A 24,842-nucleotide genomic window follows, 5' to 3' on the forward strand; every position below is an offset into this window, starting at 1 on the left:
GTGAAGAAGAGTTGGATCTGAGATTTAACCAGGCCAAGAGAGGAGGGAAGGCTTATAGCAACATGGCTGGGGTAAGTGCACAGGGGTGGTTCCCCATCCCACCTGCTGGTGGAGCCAGGTTTGTAGGGTGGAGTGACTTGCCAGCTACTTTGGGGTGGTCCCTATGAGTGCCACTCCTGGATTGGCATGAGCGTGAAGAAAGGGTTGCAGGATTTAGCAAACATGCAGGTTGCCCAATTAGACTTGGGTTTCAGATAGTGAGTGCTTTTTGCCCCAATGTTTAGGTCATAACTTAGTTATTTGTGGTCTACCTGAAATTAAAAGTTTAACACAGAGGAGACTCCCAAATCAAGGTTTGACTTGTGGGCCAGGCCCTCCTGTATACCCTAGCCCAGTGGTCGGCAAACTCATTAGTCAGCAGAGCCAAATATCAACAGTACAACAATTGAAATTTCTTTTGAGAGCCAACTTTTTTAAACTTAAACTATATAGGTAGGTACATTGTTATTAACTTAATGAGGGTAATCCTAAGGCTTAGGAAGAGCCACACTCAAGGGGCCAAAGAGCCGCATGTGGCTCCCGAGCCGCAGTTTGCCAACCACAGCCCTAGCCTGTGAAACATCAGGTGGAGAAGGGCTGAGAACTTCACGAGCATGATATACACGAAGGCTTTGGACTGAGCCTAATCAGGGGTGCACCTGTGTTTACATCCAGGTGAAGAGTGGGGTCAGTCAAAGGGATGAAGAAGGTACTGCTGGGAGGGTCAGAAACCCTGCAAAGCTGGTGAGAAATGAGGTCTAAACTCAAGGGGCCGGGCAAAGGCCAGGAGTTGGAGGGACAGGAGGGCAGAGCAGTGACTGGTGACCTCAGATGGGACATCAGGAGCCACTGTGTACAGAAATGTACTAGTGTCCTTTGGCAGGTACTGTCCAGTGTGAGACTGCCTTTTCTGACCTGGCTTGTTTTTATTGAGAAATAAGGAAAGTATGATAAGGCAGATGGATGCCAAACTATTTCCTTTGTCACTAGGAAAGCTGCTGAGTGCATGGCCTATGTCTTTAGGCAAGTGAGCTTTCTGAGATGACACTCAGGTCATCCTTCCCTTCCCAGGCCCTGGTAGTGTGGACCTATGTCTCCTGGTGTGAAGGAACCCAGGAAAGGGCTAGCAGTGCCCACCCAGTTCCTTGCAAAATCACCTGTCACATAAGGTAGGAGTGAGGAGAGACCAGGAGGGTTAGAGCTGATGATGCATCCTCTAATGCAGTGGTTCTCAACCTGTGGGTCGCGACCCCTTTGGGGGTCGTTCGAAAATACATCCTGCATATCAGATATTTACATTACGATTCATAACAGTAGCAAAATTACAGTTATGAAGCAGCAACGAAAATAATTTTATGGTTGGGGGGACCACAGCATGAGGAACTGTATTAAAGGGTCGCGGCATTAGGAAGGTTGAGAACCACTGCTCTAATGGAATAAAATGTGAAAGCACCCCAGCCTGATCCCGACAACCATGGCCAACACCACCCAGGGCATGTCCTGTGCCAGGCATAGGCATTGACCCATTTTACTCCCACAATGGGGGGTAGCACCACAGCTGCCTTTTTCCAGATGAGACAACAGGTAGAGTGGAAGTACCCCGTCTGCTCCAGCTTCATAGAAGAAAATGGAGGAAGTTGGATTTATTTTTTTTTTTAATCCTCACACAAGGCTGTGTTTTTTTATTGATTTGAGAGAGAGAAACCTTGAAGTGAGAGAGAAACAAATTGATTGCCTCCTGTATGTGCTCTGACCAGAAGTTGAACCTGCAACCTTTTGGTTTAAGGGACGATCCTCCAACCAACTGAGCCATCTGTCCAGGGTGGCAGTTGGATTCTTTGAGTCCAAACTCACAGGAACCAGAAGTGACAGTAGAGGCAGTGGATGTAGTCACCTCTTAGGAAGTTGTATGAAGTATCAGCATGGTCAAAGGGAATTTTGTTGTTAAAAATTTTGTTGTGAGCAAGAGATGGCCAGGTTGTGGGGAATGTGGGGCCTCGTCCTTCCCATTCCTGTACCATGTCACACGAAACAGTGAGTGGTAGCAGTGCTGCTGAACCATGTCCTCAAGTGAGCGGCTGGGCCTCAGTCTCCCAGCGCCCAGCACGCACCTGGTGCCTAATGGGTGCTCAGTGGCCGTGCTTTTTTTGCTTCCCACACGCCCCCAGTCTGATGTGCACCAGATTACTTGGTTAGGGATTGGGTTCTACATCCACGTCCATTGGGGGCGGTGGGGTGGTTCTCCAATGTCTCTGTTCTTAGGTGTTATCAATTGTACAAGGAGAAGGTCCAGGTGGATTAGCCTGGTGCAGATCAGTGGATGCCAGTCACTCCGTTCAACAGTGAACCTGCACAGGGGGGCCTGGTCCCATCCTGTGCTGGACAAGGAGACTCCTTATAAAGTCCCCACCTAAGGCTTGGTCTCCCTCAAGGTGTGAGGAGAGGGATGGGCTCCCAGGATGTCACACCCTGCGCTGTCAGCAGGGGACAGCAGAAGCATATGTTCACGTCTGTCCTGTGAGATTCCATTCGGGAATTTTGGTGGGCATCTGGGCGCCTGGTGGGTGGGCGCTGGGCCAGTGTGGGGGTCACACCACTTGAGTCCCATCTGTCCCCGCTTCTCAGGCCTCCTGCATTCCTGCGTCTGTGTTCCATGCGGTGTGAGAGTGAGCTGGCCCAGGTGTTTGGGGTGGCTTGTCATTTGGGACCAGATATTCTGTGCCTGTTGTGCCCTGTCCTCTTTTCCACCCACATTTCTTGTCCTCCCTAAGGCCCTGTCCCTGTTCATTTCTTAACTTCCCTCCACATTCCATTCCTGGGCAATCATTTCTCTCCACCCCTCCTCCCCAACCCCACCATTCCTGAGCCCCAGGTCTGTACACTGGGCCCTCCTGGGACTGATGGAACCAGGGACAATCCACTGGCTGGCAAATGGATGTGTGCGGGTTTTTTTTCTTTTCTTTTTTTTTTTGTTAATCCTCACCAGAGGATATTTTTTCCATTGATTTTTAGAGAGAGTGGGAGGGAGGGAGGGGCAGGGGAGAGAGACAGGCATAGAAACATTGATGTGAGTGAGACATTTATTGGTTGCCTCCCGCGTGCACCCCAACTGGGGCTAGGGATTGAACCTGCAACCGAGGTACCTTCCCTTGACCGGGAATTGAACCTGTGACCCTTTGGTTCCGGGGGCTGCTGCTCTAACCACTGAATACACCCTCAGGGCTGAATGTGTTCAGTTTATTAAGCAATATTTGCCAGGATCTTTCTAAGTACAAACACTGGTAGGGCTTGTTAGAAACACCATAAAGTGGGTGGGGTGCCCAGGTGAGGAACACAGGTTCGTGCTGGTAGCAGGTGATGCAGGGCAGTAAACATTGATGACTAGAGACGGCTACAGTGAAGGAGGGATCTGGGAGATAAGGAAAGTGGGACGCTTTGAGTGGGGCACTCATTACTTTGGAGCTCTGACCCAGCCACTGGGTGCAAGCTGGACAGGTGCTGGCAGGAGGGCCCCCACCTCCAAGTCTTCCTGACCCTAGGCCTCACTCTTCTGAACCATGTCCTGAGCCCCTCCAGCCAGGGCTGTGTCTCACCCATCTTATGTTCTCAGGGTCTGGCACATGGCACTGTCCATCAAGTCTGCCCACTAACATGCTGATACTTGTATTACTCTTGACATGTTTCCCCCTGCTTAACCTGTTAGACTTCTGCCTGGATTTGAGACCCAGCTCAGGTTTTTGTCATCAAAGAAAAGCCTTTCTGGTTCCCAGCTCTCCAGCCAGCTCTGAACTAATCCCCCCACCCTCTCCAAGTTCCCCAAAGCTCATTTGACTTTATCTTGCTCAACACTTAACATGCTACAATAGACATGATAGAGTGACCATACGCCATGTAAGGTCTGAACTGGTGCACGTGAGGCGAAAGGGGGCAGATGTAACCCAGGAGTGAACAGCACTGACCACACTGTCCAGAGGGCTGTGATTGGCCTGCCTATGCCATGAGGAGCTGTGTGCACATGAATGACCCGCCAGCTTCCCTGGGCCTTAGTGTCCCAGTCTGCAAGAAGTGTACCGCACCGGGCAGATGACCTCTCAGGTTCTTTAAAGAACTAAAATGACATGGCCGGTGGAGAGTTTGGGCCTGTGAGGCATTTAGTGGGTGATGTGGGCAGGTGGATGCGTTTGCAGAGAGGTCTTGGGAACAGAGCATGAGAACTCCCAAGTCCAGGGTTGATTGGGACCCAGCCAGAGGCAGTGGCCAGCTGCTTTGGGTGTGATCCGATGACTGTCCACTGCATCAGGACCCTGCAGTTCCGGGGGGGGGGGGGGAGGGGGGGGGCGCAGAGTGCTTGGGTGGCCTCTCCTTCCTGGTGGCTGGCAGGCGTTTACCACACCTGGGATAAGCCAGCTGACTTGTTCAACACAGTTGGAAAAGGGGAGTCAAAATGAGTTTTTTCCCCATTTAGGACAGAGGAACATTTGTATCTAGGATGGAATGGAGGCCAGAGTGGCAGAGTTTGGCAAAAGAAGACAAACTCCTTTTTCCTCAGCTGCTTCTTCATCACACATGCCTTCAGCCACCCTGTCCCCATTCCTCTCTCCTTAGGGGTCCTCTCCACTCCACACGCAGCAGAAGGGCATGTCAGCCATGTTGGGGCCTACCCTTCTCCAGAGGTGAGGCAGGAACTTACAGCGCTGTGGGGATGGGGGAAGAGTGGAGGGATAGAGGAAGCTGCTGGCATGGAGGGCTTCCTGGCGGGGCTCCTGGAACTGGGTGGGCTCTCAGAAGCTGCCAGTGTTCAGGGGAGGATGAGTCCCTCGCTTTACACCTCCTCCCCTTTTCTAACTTCAGTGTTGCTGCTGTGGAGAGGCCAGGAGCCCCGCTGCCCCTGTGCTGGGCAGGAGTGTGCACCCTGCTCTCCTATTTGGCTTTCAGCTGACCTCTACTCAACTCTGCTTCCACTTCGGACAGGATTTCTGAATCCTCTGATCACAAAACTTTCCTTCTCCCTCAAACCGTTGTATTTAGCAGAAGGGACTGTGGTGACTCAGTTGGAAGGAACCCGTCCAACAAGAAAGGTCACAAGGCCTTAGAATGGTCTCTCTCGGAGGGAAGCTATGTCTTCATGGCACCAACAAAAGCAAACTCAAGATTTTTTTGTTGTTGTTTTTTTAAATGCAGCCAGCTATTTAGCTTACTTGCCATCTTGGATATGCTGTTTGTTTATCTTTTTTTTCTGAATAAAATTGAATATATTAAAGGCACATCCAGAGAAAATGTGAAAGGCAAGCAAATTGGTATGGAAGCGTAAATGGAGGGGATGAGAGGAAATACTGTGCAACTAGAAGAATTGGTACAAAAGTGGAGAAGAGAGATGAAGATGGGTGCACTCAGCGGCAGTGAGGGACCTCAGAGATGAAGCAGGAGCATGCCCCGGTGATTCAGCCAGTAGCAGGATGGTGCTCTGAGGTGCTTGGACACTCACTGAGTGCAGGTCAGATTTATAATCCTTACCTTGATCTAGCTCAAGGTCTTAGGGCAGCCGTGGGCAAACTACGGCCCGCGGGCCGGATCCGGCCAGTTTGAAATGAATAAAACTAAAAAAAAAAAAAAGACCGTACCCTTTTAGGTAATGATGTTTACTTTGAATTTATATTAGTTCACACAAACACTCCATCCATGCTTTTGTTCCGGCCCTCCGGTCCAGTTTAAGAACCCATTGTGGCCCTCGAGTCAAAAAGTTTGCCCACTCCTGTCCTAGGGTGTGGGCCCTTCCTGGAGCTGTCTGCATTTTGTGACCCTCTGCCAGCTAGAAGTTTATGGCTCTGATGTCAGGAAAATCACTGATAAACCTTGTTTCAAACATGTTCCAACCCCAACTGGCTCTAACAGGGTTTGATATCTCATAATTGGAAGCCAGATACGAGTGAAAGCAATATGTAGGCAGGACCCATTGGAGACACGGGGAGGGTAGAATTTCCTCCTGGAAGTAGCCATCCTATAACCAGGTAGGAAGACCCAGAGGACTGTGCTCAGGCCCTCTGGGCAGCTCTGCACCATTAATTCTATGAGGATTTGTGTGCCTGGAACCCAGCTGACACTGATGGGGCCAGTCTAATCAAAACTGATGTTTTCTTGAGGACTGTGGGTTCTGAGAATTTTGGGTTTTTTTTGTGAGGGATGATCAGTTATGAGCATGAACATCTCACCGTGATGTGAGAACGGTAGAAATGTCTCTCATCCACCCTTCATCACTCTGAGATCCTGGCCCAGAGAGGATTCTTCTAGAACTCTGGTTTCTAAAGTGGGTTCTCCAGACCAGCAACATAAATATCACCTGCAACTTCTTGGAAATGCACATTCTCAAGTCCCTGAGCTCAAGTCCCTGGGTCAGAAACTTGGGGTGGGTTGGGATGGCACCCAGTATGTTAACATGGCAAACACAGTCACTTCATTCCCCTTTTATTCACCAGGTCACCTGGTCTAACTTAATGGGGGAGGGTGTCTGGTGTATTTTAGGCGATAGGAAAAACAATGGCTATGAACATTGTCAGGGAGGTGACAGAAGTTGGATTTGCTGTTTCTGTTTTTGGAATACAAGTCTGAAAAATAAGGTCTTTGGAACATAAGCAGAGTGCCTTTGCCACACCAGACTAAATTGATAATTTCTTAGCGTCATCTGTTAAACCAAATTAAAATTTCCCCAATTGCCTCATCATTGCCTTAACACTGGGTGGTCTCAGGCTTCAAACAAGCCCCAGACGTTGCATTTGGAGTGTTAGGTAACTTCAGTTCAGTCTGTGTCTGAGGTTTTAGTTGCCACTGTAAAGCTGTGGACAAAAAAGGGGCCACATACCAATTTAAACCTTACACATTTATGGGAGGCCTGCATAGCAGCCTTACAAACTCAGACCAAAAGAACCCATAGAGTGGTCTGAAATTAAAAAAATTTCTAGCTAAAAATAGTTCAGGGAGGGTAGTCATGTGCTAGGGCAGTATTTTTTCCTAACAAAAGTCAAATCTTCACCTTAACTAAGCCTGTTGTCTTTTGCTTCTAAGATAACATACCTTTGGAGTATCAGATTTTTTTTTTCTGGACCCCTCAAAGCATAACCAACACCAGAACAGAGACCGCAAATCTCATTATCTTACACCCACAAATGTAAAAGAAGTATGAGTCTATATGAAAAAATGCTCAGCTTCACTAGTCATTAGAGGGATGCAAATTACAAAACGAGTTATTACCTCACATCTGAGATAATGGCTACCATCAATAAATTAATAAGTGCTAGTGAGGATGCTGACAAAAGGGAACCTTAGTGCACTGTGATGGGAATGCTGACTGGTGCAGCCACTGCAAAAAGTTAAAAATGGAACTGCCAGGGCGTTCCAAGATCACTGTGGAGTAGGTGAAATCAGCACACCTGATGCCGAACTGGATTTACAGCTAAAATTTAGAGCCATCAACCTGAAGAAACCACTGAAGAACACCTACACAGGAGTCTGGAAAAAGGAAGCTACACAAAGGCTGGTAAGAAGGGTGGAGATGCGGAGAGGGCTAGCCCCTGAACCCAGGTGCAGCAGCTGAGAATCCAAAGGGGTATGTGGTTGCAAAAGTCCCTCCTGAGGAAAGTGGGGTGAACCCCACACTGGGACCACCAAACCAGAGCACCAGGGCTGGGAAGAGGAGCCTGCATAGCATCTGGCAGCAGAAATGAGGACTTTGTCTGCTGGAAAGAGGAGGGAGTCTAGAACCCAGGTGCTTAAGGGCCAACACACAAGGGGTTGGGCACTCACCTGGGGCTCCGGTTAGAGGGAAGGAGACTTGGCATATGGAAGCCATAAAGGGAAGAACTGGGTGGCATAGCTCCAGAGATCTGGATGATAGGCTACTGAGGTTCTGGTCCTGAGTCAACAGTCAACATCCCATACGGCCCTTGGATGCCATCTGCCAGGGTCAAGCACTTAACATCCTTTCAGCTCCAGCTGGAGGAAGTGTACTATTGCTGTCTGCCAAATACTGGTGACACCACCTGCCAAGATTGAATCCAGGAAAAAGGGCTATTGGCTGTACCCAATAGAGACCTGAGGTGGGCTCTCTTTCTGGAGAAGCTATAAACACTCATGATCATTGAACTGATTAGTTTTGGAACAAGGGCCAATTTTCCCCAACTCACGGCTTAGGCAGGTGTCACCTCAAAGGAAGACCTCCTTGTCAGGTTCTGAGGCAGCGGGCAGCTGCAGAGCTAGGGGGAGGTGTGCACTAGCACCCCTCCCACAGCTCTGCCACTCCCAATGGAGGGCCGACTTGATTTGCATTCCTAAAGCCTGCTGGCCCCATTCTGCTAGGCTCAGATCTGGTGGTGGCGGCGGGGGGGACACACAACTCCGAATTGGGACATTTCACATAGCCCCTTAGGGACCCTCCATCAGAGTCTGGCAGTGTACTGTAGAGCTAGGGGAAAGGTAACAGTTCTCTCCCCTCCCAAGTTCTGGTGCCACCCCAAGCAGAGGGTTGCCTTGATCTATTTTTTTTAAATATATTTTTGTTGATTTCAGAGAGGAAGGGAGAGAGAGAGAAACATCATTGATGAGAATCACGGATCGGCCACCTCCTGCACGCCCCCTAATGGGGATTGAGCCTGCGACCCAGGTATGTGCCCTTGACCGGAATTGAACCCGGGACCCTTCAGTCCGCAGGCTGACGCTCTGTCCACTGAACCAAACTGGCCAAGGAGCCTTGATCTATTTCTCCAAGCCCTGCTGGCACTGCTGTACTACTGGTGCAGCCTTGTAGGGGAGAGGAAGCACAACTCTGAACTGGGACACTGGTGTGACCACTAGGAGCCTCCTGTTGGGGTCTCTGGTGGTGCACTAGGGGAAGGCTAGGAGCTCACTTCCATCTTAAGAGCTGAGGGCCAGCGCCACACCCATCAGAGGGCTGCTTTGATCTGTTCCTCCAAGTCCTGCTGGGGGTAATGGAGCAGGGAGCATAGTTTGGAACTGCAGCTTTGGAATGTGGCTCTGTAGGGGTCTCTGAAGGCGTAGCTGTGGAGCTAGGGAGAGAAGTTGTACAGCTTTCTCTCCTCACGGGGCTAGCAGCACCACTGATGGAAGACTGCCTTGATCAGTTTTCCTAGCCCTGCTGGCCCCATGCTGCTAGGCTCAGTTTTGAGGGGGGAGGAGGCTTTGCTCAGCCAGGACGTTCAGTGTCCATCTACCTCACAGGTTCCAGTCCAGGGCTTGAGCAGGAGTGGCTACAGAGCTAAAAGGAGGAATGCAGCTCAACCCTTCCTGTGGTACAGTTGGTGACACTCACAAAAGAAGGCTTTCTTGATCTGTTTGCCTAAGTCCCTGTGACCCCCATCCTGTCCTGCTGAGCTTGTTCCTTCAGTGAGGAAATCTGGCTACACCCAAACTGAACCTGTGGTGCACTCCTGGGAGAGCTAGAGTTGGAGACTGGCAGAGTCTGAATGGATGGCTCTGGAGTAGGGGCACATTTTCCCCATTTGAGTGTCAAACTATGCTGCCCCAAACTAGCGGACCCACTAGCCCTGTCTGCCCAAACCGGTTGCCCCAATTTACTGAGCTTGCACCTGTGAAAGGGTCAGTGTGGTATGGCCAGATTGGGCCTACTCAACAGCTTTCCTGCATAAGACTAGGAGTCCAAGCAACATAGAGGGCGAGCTGAGTAGCCGACATGTGGATGTTGAGCTCACAGTGCATGGTCTTTTATTGATCTGCCATTATATCAGAGCTCCAGGAAGTTGACCTGTCTACACAGATTGACCCCTCCCATGCAAAACAGGTCCAGTAGATGAAGACACCAAGAGTGGACAGCATGCAAGTTTGCATGCTGTGGGTGTGGGTGAGAGAGCCAGCCTGAGGGTTGATCCCACCCACAAATAGGTCAACAGCATTTAAGACCCAGTTACAACAGGGAGGCCCAAATAACCCACAAAAGAGAGATTCCTAGAGCACCCCGCTTAGGAGATCAAGGAGATTGCACCACTGGGTCCCACAGGACACCTACTACAGAAGGCACCTAAGTAAGACTGTGAGTGATAGCAGTTTTATCTACTACATAGAAACAAACAAAAAGAGACAGCCAATATTGGGAGACAAATGAACAAGCCCCAAATAATTAAAAACACAGGAAAGACTAAATGAAAAGGAGGCAACCAATTCATCAGAAACAGAGCTCAAAGTAATGGCTGTAAAGATGCTCAACAGCTTGGAAAAACCCCCACAAACACATAGAAAACATGGAAAACAGGTGGCAATAGAGACTACCATAGTTGAAATTTTAAAAAATACACTGTGAGAAATAAACAGGCTTGATGAAGCAGAGGATCGAATCAGTGATTGGGAAGATAAGGTAGAAAAAAAAATCACCTAGTCAGAGCAGGAAAAAACCCCCACAAAAACAAGGATATCTAACCTTACAACTAAATAATTAGAATGAGCCCAGCCAGTGTGGCTCAGTAGTTGAGTGCTGACCTATTAACCAGGAGATCATGGTTCTATTCCTGGTCAGGGCACGTGCCCCAGTTGTGGGCTCAATCCCCACTAGGGGGAGTGCAGGAGGCAGCCAATCAATGATTCTCATCATTGATATTTCTATCTACCTCTCCCTTCTCTGAAATAGGTAAAAATATATTTTTAAAAATTTAAAAATAATTAGAAAAGCTCAAAGGAAGTAGAAGAAAGGAAATAGTAAAAACCAGAGTGGAAATAAATGACACGGAGACTAAAATAACAATATAAAATATCAATGAAACCAAGAGCTGGGTTTTCAAAAAGATAAACAAGATTGATGAACCTTTAGCCAGACGTACCAAGAAACAAAGAGAGAGGACCCCAACAAATAAAATCAGAAATGTAAGAGGTGAAGTAAAAATTGACATCATCAAAATACAAAGGATTGTAAGAAAATATGATGAATATCTATATGGACAACATGGGTGAACGGAAAATTCCTAAAAACATACAATCTTCCAAAACTCAAACAGGAGGAATCAGAAAACCTGAATAGGCTGATAATAATTAATGAAGTCGAAGCAGGAATAATAATAATAAAACCCTCCCAGCAAACAAAAGTCCTAAACTGGATGGATTTACATGCTAGGTTTACCAAACATTCAAAGAAGACTAACACTTCTCAAACTATTCCAAAAATTTGAAGGGTGTGTGTGGGGTGGGGGGGCGGGGGGGGGGAGCTTCCAAGGTTCTTTTATGAGGCAAGCATTATCCTAATTCCAAAACCAGATAAAGACACTACAAAGGAAAAAACTACAGGCCAATATTCTTGGTGAATATAGATACAGAATTAAAATGGCAATAAATAAGTACCTACCAATAATAACCTTAAATATAAATGGATTAAATGCTCCAATCAAAAGACATAGGGTATCTGAATGGATACAAACACATGACCCAATTATATGCTGTCTACAAGACATCCACCTTAGGACAAAAGACTCACACAGGGTGAGTGTGAAGTGATGGACAATTTTTTCCCCCCAGACAAATAGAAATGGAAAAAAAAGAAAAGCTGATGTGGCAATACTCATATCTGACAAAATGACACAACACTAATAAAGAACACATTGGAAGGAATACACAGCAAATTATGGGAAGCTGAGGATTGGATTAGTGAATTAGAAGTCAGGGTAGAAAAAAAATGAAGGCCATCACAAGAGACAGTAAAGGCCACTTCATAATACTAAAGGGGTCGATACAACAAAAGAATACGACCCTGGTAAACATATGCACCCAATATAGGAGCACCTAAATATATTTTTTAAAATTTCTAAAGGACTTTAAGGGAGAGATTGACAGCAATACAGTCATAGTAGGGGACTTTAACACCCTGCTGACTTCATTGGATAGATCTTCCAGACAAAAAATCAGTCAGGAAATAGTGACTCTAAATGACAAACTGGAAGAGATGGATTTAATTGATGTTTAGAGAACATTTCACCCCAAAGCTGCAGAATATACATTCTTCTCAAGTGGACATGGGTTAGGACACAAACCAAGTCTCTACAAGTTCAAGAAGATTGAAATCATACCAAGTTTCTTCTCAGACCACAATGGAATGAAATTAGAAGTCAACTACAGTAAAAACACTCAAAAACATTCAAACACATGGAGGTTAAATAGCATGCTATTAAACAATGAATGAGTTACCAATGAGATCAAGAAACAAATAAAAAAACTCCCTGGAAACAAGTGAAAACACATAACACCCCAAAGTTTCTGGGACACAGCAAGAGTAGTCTTGAGAGGGAAGTTCATAGCATTACAGGCTTACCTCAAAAAATAAGAAAACTTAATAATAGACTATTTAACCCTACAACTTAAAGAATTAGAAGAGAACAACAAGAAAAGCCCAGAGTAAGTAGAAGGAAGGAAACAATAAAAATTAGAGCAGAAATAAATTACATAGAGGCTAAAAAAACACAAACAAAACAAAAGTCAATGAAACCAAAACCTGGTTCTTTGAAAAGATAAACAAGATTAATGAACTTTTAGCCAGACTCAGCAAGAAACAGAGAGGACACAGATAAAATCAGAAATGAAAGTGGTAAAGTAATAACTGACACCACAGAAATGCAAAGGATTATAAGAAAATACTATGAACAACTATATGCCAACGAGCTGGACAATGTGGAGGAAATGGACAGATTCCTAGAAAAATACAATCTCCCAAAACTAAATCAGGAAGAAACAGAAAACCTGAATAGGCCAATAACTGAGTAAATAGAACCAGTAATAATAAAAAAAAACTCCCAGTAGACAAAAGCCCTGGTCTGGATGGCTTCACAGGGGAGTTTTACTCAACACTCAAAGAAGAACTAACACATATACCCCTCAAACTATTAAAAAAAGTTCAAGAGGAAGGAACACTTCCCAAGCTCTTTTTATGTGGCCAGTATTATCCTAATTCCAAAACCAAACAAAGACACTACAAATAAAAGTACAGGACACTATTGCTGCTGAACATGGATGCTAAAATCATGAACAAAATATTATCAAATTGGATTCAGCAATATATTAACAAGATCATACACCATGACCAAGTGGGATTTATTCTGGGGATACAAGGCTGGTACAAAATTAGCAAATCAATAAATGTGATACATCATGTAAACAAATTGAAAGGCAAAAATCACACAATCATGTCAATAGATGCAGAAAGAGCATTTGACAAAATCCAACACCCCCTTTTTTAAAAAATATATTTTATTGATTTTTTACAGAGAGGAAGGGAGAGAGATAGAGAGCCAGAAACATCGATGAGAGAGAAACATCAATCAGCTGCCTCCTGCACTTCTCCCACTGGGGATGTGCCCGCAACCCAGGTACATGCCCTCGACCGGAATCGAACCCGGGACCCTTCAGTCCACAGGCCGACGCTCTATCCACTGAGCCAAACCAGTTTTGGCCCAACACCCTTTTTTGATAAAATTCTCAACAAAGTGGGAATAGAAGATCATATCTCAACATAATAAAAGCCATATATGGCAAACCTACAGCCATCATCATACTCAATGGGCAAAAACCATTTCTCCTAAGCACAGGAATAAGAGGGATGTTCACTTTCACCACTCTATTCAACATAGTAGTGGAAATATTAGCCATAATGATCAGACTGGAAGAAGAAATAAAAAGCATCCAAATTGGAAAGGAGGAAGTAAAACTCTCATTATTTTTAGAGGACATGATATTGAACATAGCAAACTCTAAAGACCACTACAAATTGCTAGATTTAATAAATGAATGTGGCAATATAGCAGGATACAAAATCAACACCCAGAAATTGATGGCATTTTTATATACCAGTAATGAATTCTCAGAAAGAGAAACTAAGAAAATCTTTACCATTGCAACAAAAGAATTAAGATACTTAGGAATAAACTTAACCGAGGAAGTAAAATACTTGTACTCTGAAAACTACAGGATGTTGAAAAAAAGAGATAGAGGAAGATATAAACAAGTGGAAGAATATACTGTGTTAATGGATTGGTAGAATCAACATTAAAATGTCCATACTAACCAAGACAATCTATAGATTAAATGCAATCTTTATTAAAATACCAACAGCAGCCCTGGCTGGTTTGACTCAGTGGATAGAGCATTGGCCTGCGGACTGAAAGGTCCCAGGTTCAATTCTGGTGAAGGGCATGTACCTTGGTTGTGGGCACATCCCCAGTAGAAGGTGTGCAGGAGGCAGCTGATCGATGTTTCTCTTTCATCGATGTTTCTACCTCTCTATCCCTCTCCCTCTCTGTAAAAAATCAATAAAATGTATTTAAAAAAAATACCAACAGCATATTTCACAGATCTAGAACAAATATTACAAAAATTTATATACAACAAAAAGGACCCCGAATAGCCACAGCAATTTTGAGAAAGAAGAACAAAATTGGAGGGATCACAATACCAGATATCAAGTTATACCATAAAGCCACTGTAATCAAAACAACGTGGTATTGGCACAAGACCAGGCATATAGATAAAAGGAATAGCACAGAGACCACAGAAATTGGCCCAAACCACTATGCTCAATTAATATTTGGCAAAGAAGGAAAGAACATACAATGGAGTTAAGAAAGTCTCTCCAATAAATGGTGTTGGGAACATTGAACAGATACATGCAAAAAAAAAATCATCAAACTAGACCACCAACTTACATCATACACAAGAATAAACTCAAAATGGATAAAAGACTTAAATGTATGTCATCCTATAAAATAAAAGAGAAACATGCAAATTAACCATCACTCTGTCACTCTGCTACACCCACCAACCAATCAGGAGCAAATATGCAAATTAACCCAACTAAGATGGCAGCGGCCAAGGAGCTGGAGCGAGCAGGAGGCTTGGGTTGCCCCCAGCGATGGAGGAAGCCAAGCTTCCTGCCTGCCCTGGCCCACCCTGGGCTCCGCTCAAAGCTACAAAGTTTCAATTATAGAAGATAAATAAATCCCAGATACCTCCTTCCAGCCAGGAACAAAAAGACAGAAAAAAAGGAGAGGCTGGGAGCTTGGGTCTCCAGCGGGCGTGGCAAGCCTGAAAATGGCCATCAGCCCCTCACCCAAGCTGGTCAGGCACCCCAGCGGGGACTCCCCCCCCCTGAAGGGGCTGTGGCCAGCCTGCAAACAGCCATCAGCCTCTCACCCAGGCTGGCCAGGCACCCCAGTGGGACTCCCACCCTGATCCGGGACACCCTTCAGGGCAAACCAGCTGGCCCCCACCCATGCACCAGGCCTCTATCCTATAAATAAAAGGGTAATATGCCCTAACAGCAGAAAGACTGGGAATGACTGGTCACTATGACACACACTGACCACCAGGGGGCAGATGCTCAATGCAGGAGCTGCCCCCTGGTGGTCAGTGCACTCCCACAGGGGGAGCTCTGCTCAGTCACAAGCCAGGGTGACGGCTGCCAGCACAGTGTTGGTGGCGGGAGCCTCTCCTGCCTCCTTAGGATGTCCAACTGCAGCTTAGTCCTGCTCCCTGCTGGCAAGTGGACATCCCCCTGAGGGCTCCCGGGCTGCCAGAGGGATGTCTGACTGCCAGCTTAGGCCCGATCCCCCAGGGAGTGGGCCTAAGCCAGCAGGTGGACAATCTCCTGAGGGGTCCCAGACTGCGAGAGGGCACAGGCCGAGCTGAGGGACCCCCCCGAGTGCACAATTTTTTGTGCACCTGGCCTCTAGTGAAACCATAAAAACCCTAGAGGAAACCAAAGGAAGCAAAATCTCAGACTTCTCTCATAGCAATATGTTTACAGATACATCTCCCAGGGCAAAGGAAACTAAGGAGAAAATAAACAAATGGGACTACATCAAAATAAAAAGCTTCTGTACAGCAAAAGAAACCATCAACAAAATGAAACCGGAGCCCATTGTATTGGGAGAACATATTTGGCAATGATACATCAGGTAAAAGTTTAGTATCCAAAATATCTAAGGAAACTCATACAACTTAACAAAAGGAAGGCAAACAATCAAACTAAAAAAAATGGACAAAGTACCTAAATAGATAATTCTCCAAAGGGGATATACCAGAGAGATGCAAATTAAAATGACAATAAGGTATCACTTCACACCTTTCAGAATGGCTATCTTCAACAAATTAACAAAGAACAAATGTCAAGGATATGGAGAAAGGGAACCCTAATACACTGATGATGAGAATGCAGACAGGTACAGCCATTATGGAAAACAGTATGGAATCTCCTCAAAAATTAATATGAACCTGCAATTTGACCCAGTGATGCTACTTCTAGGAATGTATCCTAAGAAACCTGAAACACCAATCAGAAGGGATGTATGCACCCCTATGTTCATAGTACAATTTACAATAGCTCAGGGCCATATCCCACCCCAGAAAGTACATTTCTCTCCCGAAACCCCGGGGAAACCAGGCCCTGCCCTCCCTGGGGCTCCTCGCTGCTGGCAGGGCTCGCATGACCACACACACATACACACACATTCACATACATGTACACCCCCACATGTGCTCACCTCTCCCCCCCACACACACACACAGGGGAACTGATCATGGAGCACCTCACGTCCAGTGGGCAGTCACACTGGCATTTCCGAAGGTGAGGGGCTGGGGGCAGGGCATTCAGAAGCAGGGATCCCCTTCACCCAGCTCCCTGGTCCCCACGTGGTCCAGGGCCTCCAGCCCTAGGTGTCAGCAGAGGAGAGCCACAGGGGGAGCCACACGGGGAGTCACAGGGGGAGCCACAAGGGCACAGAGGGCCGGCACGGGTGGGCTCTCTGTCTACCTGCTGGGATGGTCCTTCCACTCGAGACCAGGAAGACGAATAAATAGGACATCAAGTGTTGCTAGGAGGAGGTGTTACAGAAAAACCAGAGAAGAACCAAGCAACGCTCTGAGAGTTTGAAGTTACACTTTATTCACTGCGGTGGGCTTAGGGAAATGAATCCAAATTCTAAGTGAAGCTACAAGCAGAACTTCCCTTTTTATGGAAGAGCCAGCCCTGTGTGCGCTTGCTGGCGGCCTTGAAAACTACACAGTTCTATCCAATTAAAAAATGCACCTGGCATGGCATTGGGTGTATCTAGTCTCTGGCCTACAAGGTCAGACAGCTAAGTTTATCTCCCCTTATTATTCAAGCAGGCTTGAAAGCAAAGTTACTTTTTCAGAATAAGAGGCCATCTAAAGAATAGCAGAGAATTTTAAACAGTAGTTTCAAAAAATAGGGGTTTGCCTTCTCAGAGGGAAAATAACTTAAAGCTGCTGGACTGCACTCGTGCCATGTCCAGTCACAACAGCAGCCCTGCGGTCTTGGAACCAGGAGTTCAGGCAGCTCTACCGCCTGCAGAACCCCTGAGCCTGGGGCTGCCGCCCCGGCCACAGCCAGGGGTTCCAGCAGCAGGATTTGCTCAGCGAGGGGCTGTGCATGCGGTGGGGGCTGGGACCCTGCCCCAGGCCAGCAGCCTGCCCTCCCTGCCTGTGCACTGCCCCTGGTGGGGAGCAGCCTCGGCCCCTCTCTGTGCTCTGGAAGTGACCTGCCGTCTTTATGTATTTTGAATATTAACCTTTTGTCAGAGTTGTGTACAAATATCTTCTTTTACTAGTATTTGGTTGGTGGTTGTGGGAACCATGCCAGAGTCGCTGGATAGTCAAGGCAACTCAGAGTGTGAAAGGCCTTGTTAATTGTACGTGGGACGGCGAAGGCCACTCTGCACATGGGAATCAATCAGAATGTCCAAGGACTATGTGCAGTGCACAACAATGTCACTACTTGGAAAGAAGCCTCTTTTGTCTAAATAGTGGAATGCATGTTAACCAGCCAGTGTGCTGGGGAGAAGAAAAGGCAGGCACAGAGGAAGCTGCTGAGGCAGAGAGCTCAGGTGCCGCTACTATGTGAGGCAGTGAGTCTAGGGGGCAGCGTGCAGCTGCTCAGATAATAGCTGTGGGTGCAGAGGCTACTGCTGCTTTTGTGGGAAAGATGTATTTGTTCACCAGCCAGTGTGCGGCTGCCTGTATAAAACTTTCCTGTGAAGAACTCTTTTGTCTGATGGCTATACGACCACTGGCTTCTACAATAAAGACTCCTTCTTACACACCCACAACTTCTTGTGGCTTCTCCATCTAAGACCCGGCATCCAGGAAGGTCCAGCCCCTGGCAGAGGGGCTGGGACCCAACAGTTAGTGTAGCGCGCAGGGTTCGGGAAGGAACCTGCCCTGACACTTAGTGTACTCGAGCAGGACTCGGAAGAATACACGGACTCGCAGCAGCTGTGCTCTTGCTGCCCTGACAGTTGCCCCTTTGTTTTGGCAGTTATTTTGCTGTGCAGAAGGTTTTAAGTTTGATATAGTCTCATTCATTTATTTTTGCCTTTACTTCCCTTGTCTTTGGAATCAAATTTGTAAAATCTTCTTTAAGACCAAGGTCCATAAATTTAGTACCTATGTTGTACCTATGTTTTCTTCTATGTAATTTATTGTTTCAGAGCTTATATTTAGTTTTCTGATACCCTTTAAGTTAATTTTTTTGTATGGGACAAACGGTAGTCTAGTATCAGTCTTTCCATGTGGCTTCCCAAATTTCCCAGCACCATTTACTGAAGAGGATATCTTTTCTATTATATGTTTTTTCCTTTGTCAGAAATTATTTTCCATATAAATGTGAGTTTATTTTTGAGCTATCAATCCTGTTCCATTGGTCCGTGTGTCTGTTTTTCTGCCGATACCATGCTGTTTAGATTATCGTCGTTTTGTAGAAAAAAATGTAAGTTTACTGGCAAAACCATAGCGGTTACAAGTGTACAACTCAGTAAAACATTATCTGCACACTGCATCATGTGCCCATCGCTCCAGCAAAGCCTTTTCCATCTCCATTTTACCGCCCTTTGCCCTCCTTCACCTAACCCCCTTCATACTTCGCCTTTGGTTATCAGCACACTGTTGTCTGGGTCTATGTATTCTATATATTGCTTAATCACTACCTTTTTTAAAAATATATATATTTTATTGATTTCTTACAGAGAGAAAGGGAGAGAGAGAGAGAGAGAGAGAGAGAGAGAAACATCGATGAGAGAGAAACATTGATTAGCTGCCTCCTGCACACCCCCCACTGGGGATGTGCGCAACCCAGGTACATGCCCTTGACCGGAATCGAACCTGGGACCTTTCAGTCCGCAGGCCGACGCTCTATCCACTGAGCCTAACCGGTTTCGGCTCACTACCTTTTTTCATCCAGCCCACCAACACCCTCCCTGCTGACAGCTGTCAGTCTGTTCCACGTATCCATGCCTCTGTGTTTATTTTGTCAATTTATTTTGTTCATTAGATTCTACATATAAGTGAGATCACATGGTATTTTTCTTTCTCTGACTGGCTTATTTCACTTAGCATACTAATAATTTCCAGGTTCATCCATGCTGTCGCAAAAGGTAAGATTTCCGTTTTTTTTTTTTTTTTTTTTTAACCATTGCTTAGTATTCCATTGTGTAAATGTACCAGAGCTTTCCTATCCACTCATCTACTGATGGGCACTTGGGCTGTTTCCAGATCTTGGCTATTGGAAATAATGCTGCTATGAACATAGGGGTGCATACATTAATTCTGATTGGTGTTTCTAGTTTCTTTGGACATATTCCTAGAAGTAGGATCACTGGGTCAAAAGGCAGTTCCATTTTTAATTTTTGAGGAAACTCCATACAGTCTTCCACAGTGACTGCACCAATCTGCATTCTCACAGCAGTGCACAAGAGTTCCTTTTCTCCACATCCTCTGCACAACTCCTTGTTAGTAAATTTATTGATTGTAGCCATTCTGATAGGTCATATCTCATTGTGGTTTTAACTTTCATCTCTCTGATGATTAGTGACATTGAACATTTTTTCACATGTCTTTTTTCCATCTCTATGTTCTCTTTGGCCATCTGTATGTCCATTTTTAATTGGATTGTTTGTCTGTCTGGTGTTGAGTTGTATAAGTTATTTATATATTTTATAAATCAATTCCTTATCAGATATATCATTGGCAATTATGTTCTCCCATTGAATGGGCTCCCTTTTTATTTTGTTGGTGGTTTCCTTTGCTGTGCAGAAGCATTTTAGTTTGATGTAGCCCCATATGTTTATGTAGTCCCTTTGTTTCCCTTGACCTAGGATATGTATTGGCAAAACTATTGCTATGAGAGATGTCTGAGATTTTACTCCCTATGTTTTCTTCTAGGATTTTTATGGTTTTGTGACTTAACTTTAAGTCACATCTATCAGAGTTTATTCTTTTTTTTTTTAATTAAATCTTTATTGTTCAGATTATTACATTTGTTCCTCTTTTTCCCCCCAATAACTCCCCTCCTCCCAGTTCCCGCCCCACCCTCCACCCTCACTCCCCACCCACTGTCCTCATCCATAGGTGCACGATTTTTGTCCAGTCTCTTCCCACATCTCCCACACCCCTTTCCCCCCCAAGAATAGTCAGTCCATTCCCTTTCTATGTCCCTGATTCTATTATAATCAACAGTTCATTCTGTTCATCAGATTATTTATTCACTTGATTCTTAGATTCACTTGTTGATAGATGCATATTTGTTGTTCATAATTTATATCTTTACCTTTTTCTTCCTCTTCCTCTTCTTAAAGGATACCTTTCAGCATTTCATATAATCCTGGTTTGGTGGTGATGAACTCCTTTAGCTTTTTCTTATCTGTGAAGCTCTTTATCTGACCTTCAATTCTGAATGATAGCTTTGCTGGATAAAGTAATCTTGGTTGTAGGTTCTTGGTATTCATCACTTTGAATATTTCTTGCCACTCCCTTCTGGCCTGCAAAGTTTCTGTTGAGAAATCAGCTGACAGTCGTATGGGTATTCCCTTGTAGGTAACTGAGTCTCTTTCTCTTGCTGTTTTTAAGATTCTTTCTTTATCTTTTGCTCTTGGCATTTTAATTATGATGTATCTTGGTGTGGTCCTCTTTGGATTCCTTTTGTTTGGGGTTCTCCGCGCTTCTTGGACCTGTAAGTCCATTTCTTTCACCAGGTGGGGGAAGTTTTCTGTCATTATTTCTTCAAATAGGTTTTCAATATCTTGCTCTCTCTCATCTTCTGGCACCCCTATAATTCTGATGTTGGTACGCTTGAAGCTGTCCCAGAGGCTCCTTACACTATCCTCGCATTTTTGGATTCTTTTTTCATTTTGCTTTTCCGGTTGGATGTTTTTTGCTTCCTCGCATTTCAAATCATTGACTTGATTCTTGCGCTCCTCTGGTCTGCTGTCGGGCATCTGTATAATATTCGTTATTTCAGTCCGTGTATGCTTAATTTCTAGTTGGTTCCCCAATATAAGATCGAGGGTCTTATTAGTTTTCGTGTAGATCTCATTAAGTTTATCGGCAGCTTCTAAACAGTTCTTGAGAGACCTTAAAAGTGTGGTTCTGAACTCTATATCTTCCTTTGACAATTTTGTCCTGTTTCTTTGTCTCCGCATTTTGTTATGCTTCCTTGGTGCACCCCCTAGTGGTCTTTGTTCAGAGCCTTATAGTTAAATCTTGATTGTTGTAGCTAATTCCAGGGAGGGTTTGACCTCCAGGCCAAGTGACTATGAGAATCAGCTGTGTCAGCAGTGAGAGAACTTCTGTCCTCTAGGGAGGTGCTAATCTAGCCTTTGCCTGAGGCTATCCGGTAAATGCCTCTGTGCAGGGCTTGGGCAGGGCGGGTCGCACAGGATCAACAGGGTGGGCCGGAGAGAGCAGTTATGGCGGCTCTCAGTACTGTCCCCAGGGGCTCTGCCTCTCTGAGTCCCAGCACCCGCTGCAAAGCTGGGAGAGAAAGCTGCACTCGCTCTGACCGAAGCCAGACAGTCCCGCTTCTCCCGTTTGAGTCTGGGTCCCTAAAGACTCGCCCGGGTCTGGTGCTCAGAGTCTGCGACTCCCTCCCGATTGAAAACAACAACCGCGCCCTCCGCCGCCAGCCCGCTCCTCGCACTCCGCACCTCAGAATTTGATTTCAGCACTGCGCCTCCTCTGAGTGTCCGTGTGCGTTTCTCTTTCCTCCTAGTTGTAGGACTTCCACTCAGCCAGCGTTCCTGTGGTTCTGGGTGATGTCCCTTCCGTTTTTTGGTTTCGCTTTTGAAGTAGTTGTTCAAAGCAGCAAACTCCGGCGTTAACCTATGCCGCCATCTTGGTTCTCCAGAAAATATTTTTATTATTCTTGTGTATAATGTAAGTTGGTGGTCTAGTTTTATATTTTTGCCCGTTTGTGCCCAATTTTCCAAACACCATTCATTGAAGAGACTGTGTTTATTTCAGGACATGCTATTGCCTTCTTGGTCAAATATTAATTGACCATAGAGACATGGGTTTATTTCTGGGCTCTGTTCTGTTCCATTGACCTACATGCATGTGTTTTTTTTTAATTAAATCTTTATTGTTCAGATTATTACATTTGTTCCTCTTTTTTCCCCCCATAACTCCCCTCCTCCCAGTTCCCGCCCCACCCTCCGCCCTCACTCCCCACCCACTGTCCTCTTCCATAGGTGCACGATTTTTGTCCAGTCTCTTTCCGCATCTCCCACACCCCTTTCCCCCCCAAGAATAGTCAGTCCATTCCCTTTCTATGTCCCTGATTCTATTATGATCCCCAGATTATTTATTCACTTGATTCTTAGATTCACTTGTTGATAGATGCATATTTGTTGTTCATAATTTGTATCTTTACCTTTTTCTTCTTCTTCCTCTTCTTAAAGGATACCTTTCAGCATTTCATATAATACTGGTTTGGTGGTGATGAACTCCTTTAGCTTTTTCTTATCTGTGAAGCTCTTTATCTGACCTTCTGTTCTGAATGATAGCTTTGCTGGATAAAGTAATCTTGGTTGTAGGTTCTTGGTATTCATCACTTTGAATATTTCTTGCCATTCCCTTCTGGCCTGCAAAGTTTCTGTTGAGAAATCAGCTGACAGCCGTATGGGTATTCCCTTGTAGGTAACTGGGTTTCTTTCTCTTGCTGCTTTTAAGATTCTCTCTTTGTCTTTTGCTCTTGGCATTTTAATTATGATGTGTCTTGGTGTGGTCCTCTTTGGATTCCTTTTGTTTGGGGTTCTCTGCACTTCCTGGACCTGTAAGTCTATTTCTTTCACCAGGTGGGGGAAGTTTTCTGTCATTATTTCTTCAAATAGGTTTTCAATATTTTGCTCTCTCTCATCTTCTGGCACCCCTATAATTCTGATGTTGGTATGCTTGAAGCTGTCCCAGAGGCTCCTTACACTATCTTCGTATTTTCGGATTCTTTTTTCATTTTGCTTTTCTGGTTGGGTGTTTTTTGCTTCTTCGCGTTTTGAATCTTTGACTTGATTCTTGCGCTCCTCTGGTCTGCTGTTGGGTGTCTGTATAATATTCTTTATTTCAGTCAGTGTATGCTTAATTTCCAGTTGGTTCTTTATCACAACATCGAGGGTCTCATTAGATTTCTTGAGGATCTCACTACATTTATCGGCGGTCTCACCAGTCTTTTCCAGGGCCTTACTAAGTTTATCGGCAGCTTCTAGACAGTTCTTGAGAGACCTCAAAAGTGTGGTTTTGAGCTGTATATCTTCCATTTCTGACATTTGCGTCCTGTTTCTTTGTCTCCACATTTTTTTATCTTTTCTTGGTGCACCCCCTAGTGGTCTTTGTGCGCAGTCTTGTAGTTAAGCCTTGATTGTTGTCGGTGATTTGACCTCCAGGCTAACTGGCTATGAGAGTCAGCTGTGTCTGCAGTGGGAGAGCTTCTGTGCTGGATCTCTAGGGCGGTGCTAATCTAGCGTTTGCCTGAGGCTATCCGGCAAATGGTTCTGCGCAGGGCTTGGGCAGGGCGGGTCCCTGGGGATCTACAAGGTGGGTGGAGCAAGCAGTTATGGCTGCTCTCAGTCCCGTCCGCAGAGGCTCTGCCTCTCAGAGTCCCAGCAACGGCAGCAAACCTCGGAGAGAGAGCTGCCTTCGAGTTCTGACCGAAGCCAGACAGTTCCGCTTCTCCCGTTTGAGTCTGGGTCCCCAGAGACTCGCCCGGATCTGGAGCTCAGAGTCTGAAACTCCCTCCCGATTGAAAACAACAACCGCGCCCTCCCCCGCCAGCCCGCTCCGCGAGCGCACTCCGCACCTGAGTATTTCACTTCAGCACTGCGCCTCCTCTGAGTCTGGGTATGATATTCTCTTTCCTCCTAGTTGTAGAATTTCCACTCAGCCAGCCTTCCTGTGGTTCTGGATGATGTCCGTTCTGTCCTTTAGTTATATCTCTGAAGTGGTTGTTCGAGGCAGCAAACTCCGGCGTTAACCTATGCCGCCATCTTGGTTTCCCGCATGTTTGTTTTTAAAAAAATATATTTTATTGATTTTTTACAGAGAGGAAGGGAGAGGGACAGAGAGTTAGAAACATCGATGAGAGAGAAACATCGATCAGCTGCCTCCTGCACACCTTCTACTGGGGATGTGCCCGCAACCAAGGTACATGCCCTTCACCAGAATCGAACCTGGGACCTTTCAGTCTGCAGGCCGGCCGACGCTCTATCCACTGAGCGAAACTGGTTACAGCCATGTTTTTATGCCAGTACCAGGCTGTTTTGATTTTTGTTTGATATTTGTTATTATGATCCCTCCAACTTTGTTCTTTTTCTCAAGATTGCTGCCGATATTTGGGGTCTCCTTTGGTTGTATGTTTTTGGGATATCTGTTCTAGATCTGTGAAATATGCCATTGGTATTCTAATAGGAATTGGGTTGACTCTATAGTTTGCTTTGGATAGTATGAACATTATAATGATGTTAATTCTT

This window comes from Myotis daubentonii, chromosome 5, assembly GCF_963259705.1.
Source record: "Myotis daubentonii chromosome 5, mMyoDau2.1, whole genome shotgun sequence".
NCBI lineage: Eukaryota > Metazoa > Chordata > Mammalia > Chiroptera > Vespertilionidae > Myotis > Myotis daubentonii.